The sequence below is a fragment of the Mchenga conophoros genome, linkage group LG13 (genome assembly GCF_057382185.1).
Source record: "Mchenga conophoros isolate Kocher_MC1m ecotype Shallow Benthic linkage group LG13, M_conophoros_male_GT1.1, whole genome shotgun sequence".
Taxonomy (NCBI): domain Eukaryota; kingdom Metazoa; phylum Chordata; class Actinopteri; order Cichliformes; family Cichlidae; genus Mchenga; species Mchenga conophoros.
Window position 1 is genome coordinate 22199166 of NC_140538.1, and position 8927 is coordinate 22208092.

Here is an 8927-nt window from a genome sequence, read left to right on the forward strand (position 1 = left end):
GAGCGTTACGCAGCATCTTCAGCAGGCAGGGCTCCTCTGGGCCTGAGGGTGTTGTAAGAGGGGCTGTCAGCTGGCTGAGGTCAAGCTCGCCTATGTCCAGTGGAATATCTGCAGCAGAGCCCGCCTTCAGTGAAGTATGTTGGCTGGAAGGCTTTCAGGCCCGTCTTTGCCACTCCAGGGTCAGAGACCTTCACCTTGTTTGGATGACAGCCTGCTCTGATATTCATCTGTGGGCACAAACACCAAAACTCAAGAGACTTTTCAGTGAGAAGAAAAGGCAAACCTTGCATGCCAGAGTGAAAGTGAGAGAGTGTGTGAGTGCATACTCACCCTGAATGGACTCTCAGGGATGTTAGCGTCTCCCCAGGAGACCATCACAGTGTGCTTCACAGGCTTACGTGGGGTGCAGGTGTATGTGCTGTTGCTATTATCCTTAACCTGGACATCCACAGAATTGACTTCACCATCCTGTGCAGAAGACAAGGGATTATAGTTCAATCAGATTTAACACACTGTATTTTTCGGACCATAAGGCGCACTGTCGATGAACAGGTCTGGTTTCATACATGAGGCGCACTGGACTATAAAACGCATTAAGCGAAACAAAACAGCCAGATAAGTCAAACTTTACTCAACTCTTTCTTCTTGCTTCCTCCACTTCCGTACCATTGATTCATTCATGTTGAAATCTCTCGCAGCTGCTCTATTCTCATGTTCTACTGCGTGACTGACAGCCTTGAGTTTGAAATCCGCTTCGTCAGCATGTCTCTTAACAGGTGGCATTTTGGGGTCATGATCCACACACAATACAGTAATATTATGTTGCAGCACAGTACGTATCACTCCGCCAGGCTCCTGACTACGTAGCCGTAATGCTCCGACAATCCATCAAGCAGTGCGACTTCGTAGCTTACCAAAGTCGTACTAAAACATTTTTTGACAGATTTTTAAGCGCCGTGTATTACATAAAATCGGTTCAAGGTCAGTAAGCACAACCACAATTCATACATAAGGCGCACTGTCGATTTTTGAGAGATAATTAAAGGATTTTAAGTGCGACTCATAGTCCGAAAAATACGGTACATACAATATATTTAACATATTTGTGATCATATACAAAGCCAGATATACCTGGGCTATAATTTTCAGAGGAGCTTTTCCTCCTTGCTTGGCATCAACTGTGAGTTCACTGGGTTTTCCAACAGCCAGACCACTGCTCTGTAGGCCTGGACCGTGCGCCTTAACCTAGAGAAAACTATTTTAAACAAACAATTAAAAAAGGAACAAGTCAAAGATCTACTATAGCCAAAAGATCATTTACAGACTATAGCGCTGTGAAAAAATATTTGCCTCCTTTCTCATTTCGTATCTTATTCCATATTTGTCACACTTACACGTTTCAGATCAATAAATGTTAATATTAGACAAGAATGTCTAATATTAAACGGCAGTTTTCAAGGGGAAAAAGCTATCCAAACATACTTGGTCCTATATGAAAAAGTAATTGCACCGAATTAAATAAATTCTAACAACAGCTTATCAAGTTTAAAGGCGCTTCTGCTGTTTAACACGACCTCTGCTAGTTTCCTCTTTCTGGTGCAAAGCGGGAGATAAACAAGCAAGAGAGACGGGACTTGTGGCAGAAACGCCGATCAGCTGATCATTGATCAGTTTCATGATTGAAGTAGCAGCAGGAGAGGGAGAACGAGAGAAGAAGAGGCAGCTGTGCAGCAAAGACACAGAATAACTCCAGCTTTTTGTCTTTTTTTTATTGTAGCTGAAGTACGGGACAAATCGCTTTTATTTTCAGCTCAATACAAAACGCATAATATTAACTCTGAATACCAGAGGATTCCGTTTTTTATGGCACGGTTGGCTCTACTAACTAACCATATGAATAAAATAAAGTTCACCAGTAACATCATAGCACCCACCCAACTGTACAGAAACTCCATCATGCTAGCTAGTACACAGTACGAGTTATTGTAACTGACTGTAAAAAGTTAGCACAAGGAAAATAAACTCCACCTAAACTTGGTTTGACCCAGATAGACTGCAGGTCATAACTTCTTACCTGAAGCTCATTTCACCTGACAGTCGGACTGGCGGCCGCCTGGCGTCTCTCCACCTCCAGTCCTTTCCCCCATCCACCTGCTGGCCTCCACCACTTGCTAATTTGACTGAATGTGTGAAAGCTCCACCATAGCCACTACCAAACAACTGAGTTCTTTTTACACGTCTGCCAGCATCTGTCCAATCCGCCCACCTTTCACTGTTTACACAGTTAGGAAAAAAAGACAACAACAACAACAACAACAAAACATTGGGCCATTTAAAAGGCAAAATTAGCATCGGCCCACCGGGCAAATGGCCGGTATACCCGATGCCCCACAGACAGACTGAGGCCCCGCCGCTATTTTTGAGTGCAAAAATGTGTGGTCTCCAGCTAATGGAAAAGGCTGATCGCGTAGTGCTCTTTAAATAGAACAATTTGCCCCATTCTCTTCGCCCGTCATGTGGCCACATGTGGCGGGCTAACAGGCTAGCAACATACAGGCCCGGGTTCGAGCCCTCGGCTCACTTCCCTCTGTATGTTCACCTGCTAGGGGGAGGTCCAGGCGGGCGATCTTGGAGTGAAAATTCCAAGGGATGACCCCTCGTAGCCTGGGCTTCCCCTCACTTTTTTGCTTTGCTTTTTTTCATTTACCTGCCAGCAACAAACACACCTCCTTGTTGTCATGGCTACCAACGACCACTCTTCTTGTGCCAACAAGTCATTGCCTGACAAAACATTATTTCCTATGTTTCCCTGCCTTTTTTGCCTTTTTTATTTCTTGTGTTTTAGACAAAAACAAAAGAAAAAGATCTACAGATTCAGGCTTTTCTTTACCTGTGGTAGTCGGGTAGAATGACGTCACTGACACTGCTTTAATATGAAAACAAACTTTCTCAAACAAAAAACAAAAACAAAAAAGGAGTGGGTCGGTGTGTCATCTTTACCGAGCACCATACATGTTTTGCTTCACATTCAAATTATTATTTTTCCTTTTCAAAAATAATTCAGAGAGAAAAAAAACAGAGAAGTCAAATATATCAAATTTGCACGAATCTTCTAGTGAAGGTGCCTCCTCCTTCTGACCTTAGGGTAACTAATTTCTCAGACAGTGACATGACAGTGCGCTGGGAAGCTGCAGCTGATGATGATGTTTCTTACCTCACTAAGTGGAGGCGACCTGAGACAGGTGGGGAAGAACTATTGGATTGTTGGGGTACATATTATGAAGTAAAAAAAAATACAATATCTCAATAAACTGTTGTCCTGTGTCTTAAGGAGTATGAGATATCACTGTCTGCACTCTATGGAGATGGAGCTCAGAGTGAAGCTGTGGCCATACGCTACAGCACCTGTGAGTCACACATTTTCTGATCCTGAACGTTTGTCAAACTCAGGAGGGGAGAGCCTGAAACCATTTACCTAAGTCACATTAGCAGCAGTGTTCAGCCTAAAAAATAGACAAGTTAAAAGTCATGCATCCATATTATTTGTTTATTTATTAAATTATTTTCGAGACACTGTTAGTTGTTAGAAGCCAGTGTTTTAATGACAGGACATATATGACAGTAATGAGACAACCTAAGATATCCAAGATTAGCACAAAAACACAAATAGAATCACAGAAAGCGTGTTTCTCTCCCGTTAGTCTTTAGGCCCAGTTACCTTTTACTTTTCTGTGGTCAGTAGCCCTTCATGTCATATTCTGTCTCTATGTACAATATAGCATTACTAATACAATAACCTATATGTAAATGAACTTCATTGTGTAATTGATGGCAGTTCTCAAAGTACTAGTCACTTAAAGGTTAAATTTCACATCAAAATTCTCATATTATATTCTATTTGAATGTTTAAAAAGAAAAATATCACAGTATTTATGCTTTCACTGAGCATATACCTGCATCAATGATAAACTCTCAAGGCTGAAAAGTCCTGGCTTTGGTCAGCCACGGTCCACGCACACGCACACGTCACCAATCCCTGACTGCTTGATCATAACAGCAATTGGGCTGCTGGGAACATGACGGGCGTTCTTCTTGATGTTAACAAGGTGCTCACCAATCTCCCTGGGAACAAACGAGATTCCTAAGACAGACCGACAAAACAGATGTTAACAACGCTTATTCTTGTGTGTGCATGCAGCCCGTTTCAGTTGCTCCTGCTTCTTTCTCCACGCTTTAACTTTTATTACTTTCCCCCTCTGTCTTTTACTTAAGGGTTAATAAAGTATTTGGATTCTGATGAGTCTCATTGTTTAGCAAACTTCTCACTTATCAGACGGACACTCACCAATGTGAGCGTTACGCAGCATCTTCAGCAGGCAGGGCTCCTCTGGGCCTGAGGGTGTTGTAAGAGGGGCTGTCAGCTGGCTGAGGTCAAGCTCGCCTATGTCCAGTGGAATATCTGCAGCAGAGCCCGCCTTCAGTGAAGTATGTTGGCTGGAAGGCTTTCAGGCCCGTCTTTGCCACTCCAGGGTCAGAGACCTTCACCTTGTTTGGATGACAGCCTGCTCTGATATTCATCTGTGGGCACAAACACCAAAACTCAAGAGACTTTTCAGTGAGAAGAAAAGGCAAACCTTGCATGCCAGAGTGAAAGTGAGAGAGTGTGTGAGTGCATACTCACCCTGAATGGACTCTCAGGGATGTTAGCGTCTCCCCAGGAGACCATCACAGTGTGCTTCACAGGCTTACGTGGGGTGCAGGTGTATGTGCTGTTGCTATTATCCTTAACCTGGACATCCACAGAATTGACTTCACCATCCTGTGCAGAAGACAAGGGATTATAGTTCAATCAGATTTAACACACTGTATTTTTCGGACCATAAGGCGCACTGTCGATGAACAGGTCTGGTTTCATACATGAGGCGCACTGGACTATAAAACGCATTAAGCGAAACAAAACAGCCAGATAAGTCAAACTTTACTCAACTCTTTCTTCTTGCTTCCTCCACTTCCGTACCATTGATTCATTCATGTTGAAATCTCTCGCAGCTGCTCTATTCTCATGTTCTACTGCGTGACTGACAGCCTTGAGTTTGAAATCCGCTTCGTCAGCATGTCTCTTAACAGGTGGCATTTTGGGGTCATGATCCACACACAATACAGTAATATTATGTTGCAGCACAGTACGTATCACTCCGCCAGGCTCCTGACTACGTAGCCGTAATGCTCCGACAATCCATCAAGCAGTGCGACTTCGTAGCTTACCAAAGTCGTACTAAAACATTTTTTGACAGATTTTTAAGCGCCGTGTATTACATAAAATCGGTTCAAGGTCAGTAAGCACAACCACAATTCATACATAAGGCGCACTGTCGATTTTTGAGAGATAATTAAAGGATTTTAAGTGCGACTCATAGTCCGAAAAATACGGTACATACAATATATTTAACATATTTGTGATCATATACAAAGCCAGATATACCTGGGCTATAATTTTCAGAGGAGCTTTTCCTCCTTGCTTGGCATCAACTGTGAGTTCACTGGGTTTTCCAACAGCCAGACCACTGCTCTGTAGGCCTGGACCGTGCGCCTTAACCTAGAGAAAACTATTTTAAACAAACAATTAAAAAAGGAACAAGTCAAAGATCTACTATAGCCAAAAGATCATTTACAGACTATAGCGCTGTGAAAAAATATTTGCCTCCTTTCTCATTTCGTATCTTATTCCATATTTGTCACACTTACACGTTTCAGATCAATAAATGTTAATATTAGACAAGAATGTCTAATATTAAACGGCAGTTTTCAAGGGGAAAAAGCTATCCAAACATACTTGGTCCTATATGAAAAAGTAATTGCACCGAATTAAATAAATTCTAACAACAGCTTATCAAGTTTAAAGGCGCTTCTGCTGTTTAACACGACCTCTGCTAGTTTCCTCTTTCTGGCGCAAAGCGGGAGATAAACAAGCAAGAGAGACGGGACTTGTGGCAGAAACGCCGATCAGCTGATCATTGATCAGTTTCATGATTGAAGTAGCAGCAGGAGAGGGAGAACGAGAGAAGAAGAGGCAGCTGTGCAGCAAAGACACAGAATAACTCCAGCTTTTTGTCTTTTTTTTATTGTAGCTGAAGTACGGGACAAATCGCTTTTATTTTCAGCTCAATACAAAACGCATAATATTAACTCTGAATACCAGAGGATTCCGTTTTTTATGGCACGGTTGGCTCTACTAACTAACCATATGAATAAAATAAAGTTCACCAGTAACATCATAGCACCCACCCAACTGTACAGAAACTCCATCATGCTAGCTAGTACACAGTACGAGTTATTGTAACTGACTGTAAAAAGTTAGCACAAGGAAAATAAACTCCACCTAAACTTGGTTTGACCCAGATAGACTGCAGGTCATAACTTCTTACCTGAAGCTCATTTCACCTGACAGTCGGACTGGCGGCCGCCTTGCGTCTCTCCACCTCCAGTCCTTTCCCCCATCCACCTGCTGGCCTCCACCACTTGCTAATTTGACTGAATGTGTGAAAGCTCCACCATAGCCACTACCAAACAACTGAGTTATTTTTACACGTCTGCCAGCATCTGTCCAATCCGCCACCTTTCACTGTTTACACAGTTAGGAAAAAAAGACAACAACAAATACAACAACAAAACATTGGGCCATTTAAAAGGCAAAATGAGCATCGGCCCACCGGGCAAATGGCCGGTATACCCGATGCCCCACAGACAGACTGAGGCCCCGCCGCTATTTTTGAGTGCAAAAATGTGTGGTCTCCAGCTAATGGAAAAGGCTGATCGCACGATGTGCGCGTAGTGCTCTTTAAATAGAACAATTTGCCCCATTCTCTTCGCCCGTCATGTGGCCACATGTGGCGGGCTAGCAGGCTAGCAACATACAGGCCCGGGTTCGAGCCCTCGGCTCACTTCCCTCTGTATGTTCACCTGCTAGGGGGAGGTCCAGGCGGGCGATCTTGGAGTGAAAATTCCAAGGGATGACCCCTCGTAGCCTGGGCTTCCCCTCACTTTTTTTCTTTGCTTTGCTTTTTTTCATTTACCTGCCAGCAACAAACACACCTCCTTGTTGTCATGGCTACCAACGACCACTCTTCTTGTGCCAACAAGTCATTGCCTGACAAAACATTATTTCCTATGTTTCCCTGGCTTTTTTGCCTTTTTTATTTCTTGTGTTTTAGACAAAAACAAAAGAAAAAGATCTACAGATTCAGGCTTTTCTTTACCTGTGGTAGTCGGGTAGAATGACGTCACTGACACTGCTTTAATATGAAAACAAACTTTCTCAAACAAAAAACAAAAACAAAAAAGGAGTGGGTCGGTGTGTCATCTTTACCGAGCACCATACATGTTTTGCTTCACATTCAAATTATTATTTTTCCTTTTCAAAAATAATTCAGAGAGAAAAAAAACAGAGAAGTCAAATATATCAAATTTGCACGAATCTTCTAGTGAAGGTGCCTCCTCCTTCTGACCTTAGGGTAACTAATTTCTCAGACAGTGACATGACAGTGCGCTGGGAAGCTGCAGCTGATGATGATGTTTCTTACCTCACTAAGTGGAGGCGACCTGAGACAGGTGGGGAAGAACTATTGGATTGTTGGGGTACATATTATGAAGTAAAAAAAATACAATATCTCAATAAACTGTTGTCCTGTGTCTTAAGGAGTATGAGATATCACTGTCTGCACTCTATGGAGATGGAGCTCAGAGTGAAGCTGTGGCCATACGCTACAGCACCTGTGAGTCACACATTTTCTGATCCTGAACGTTTGTCAAACTCAGGAGGGGAGAGCCTGAAACCATTTACCTAAGTCACATTAGCAGCAGTGTTCAGCCTAAAAAATAGACAAGTTAAAAGTCATGCATCCATATTATTTGTTTATTTATTAAATTATTTTCGAGACACTGTTAGTTGTTAGAAGCCAGTGTTTTAATGACAGGACATATATGACAGTAATGAGACAACCTAAGATATCCAAGATTAGCACAAAAACACAAATAGAATCACAGAAAGCGTGTTTCTCTCCCGTTAGTCTTTAGGCCCAGTTACCTTTTACTTTTCTGTGGTCAGTAGCCCTTCATGTCATATTCTGTCTCTATGTACAATATAGCATTACTAATACAATAACCTATATGTAAATGAACTTCATTGTGTAATTGATGGCAGTTCTCAAAGTACTAGTCACTTAAAGGTTAAATTTCACATCGAAATTCTCATATTATATTCTATTTGAATGTTTAAAAAGAAAAATATCACAGTATTTATGCTTTCACTGAGCATATACCTGCATCAATGATAAACTCTCAAGGCTGAAAAGTCCTGGCTTTGGTCAGCCACGGTCCACGCACACGTCACCAATCCCTGACTGCTTGATCATAACAGCAATTGGGCTGCTGGGAACATGACGGGCGTTCTTCTTGATGTTAACAAGGTGCTCACCAATCTCCCTGGGAACAAACGAGATTCCTAAGACAGACCGACAAAACAGATGTTAACAACGCTTATTCTTGTGTGTGCATGCAGCCCGTTTCAGTTGCTCCTGCTTCTTTCTCCACGCTTTAACTTTTATTACTTTCCCCCTCTGTCTTTTACTTAAGGGTTAATAAAGTATTTGGATTCTGATGAGTCTCATTGTTTAGCAAACTTCTCACTTATCAGACGGACACTCACCAATGTGAGCGTTACGCAGCATCTTCAGCAGGCAGGGCTCCTCTGGGCCTGAGGGTGTTGTAAGAGGGGCTGTCAGCTGGCTGAGGTCAAGCTCGCCTATGTCCAGTGGAATATCTGCAGCAGAGCCCGCCTTCAGTGAAGTATGTTGGCTGGAAGGCTTTCAGGCCCGTCTTTGCCACTCCAGGGTCAGAGACCTTCACCTTGTTTGGATGACAGCCTGCTC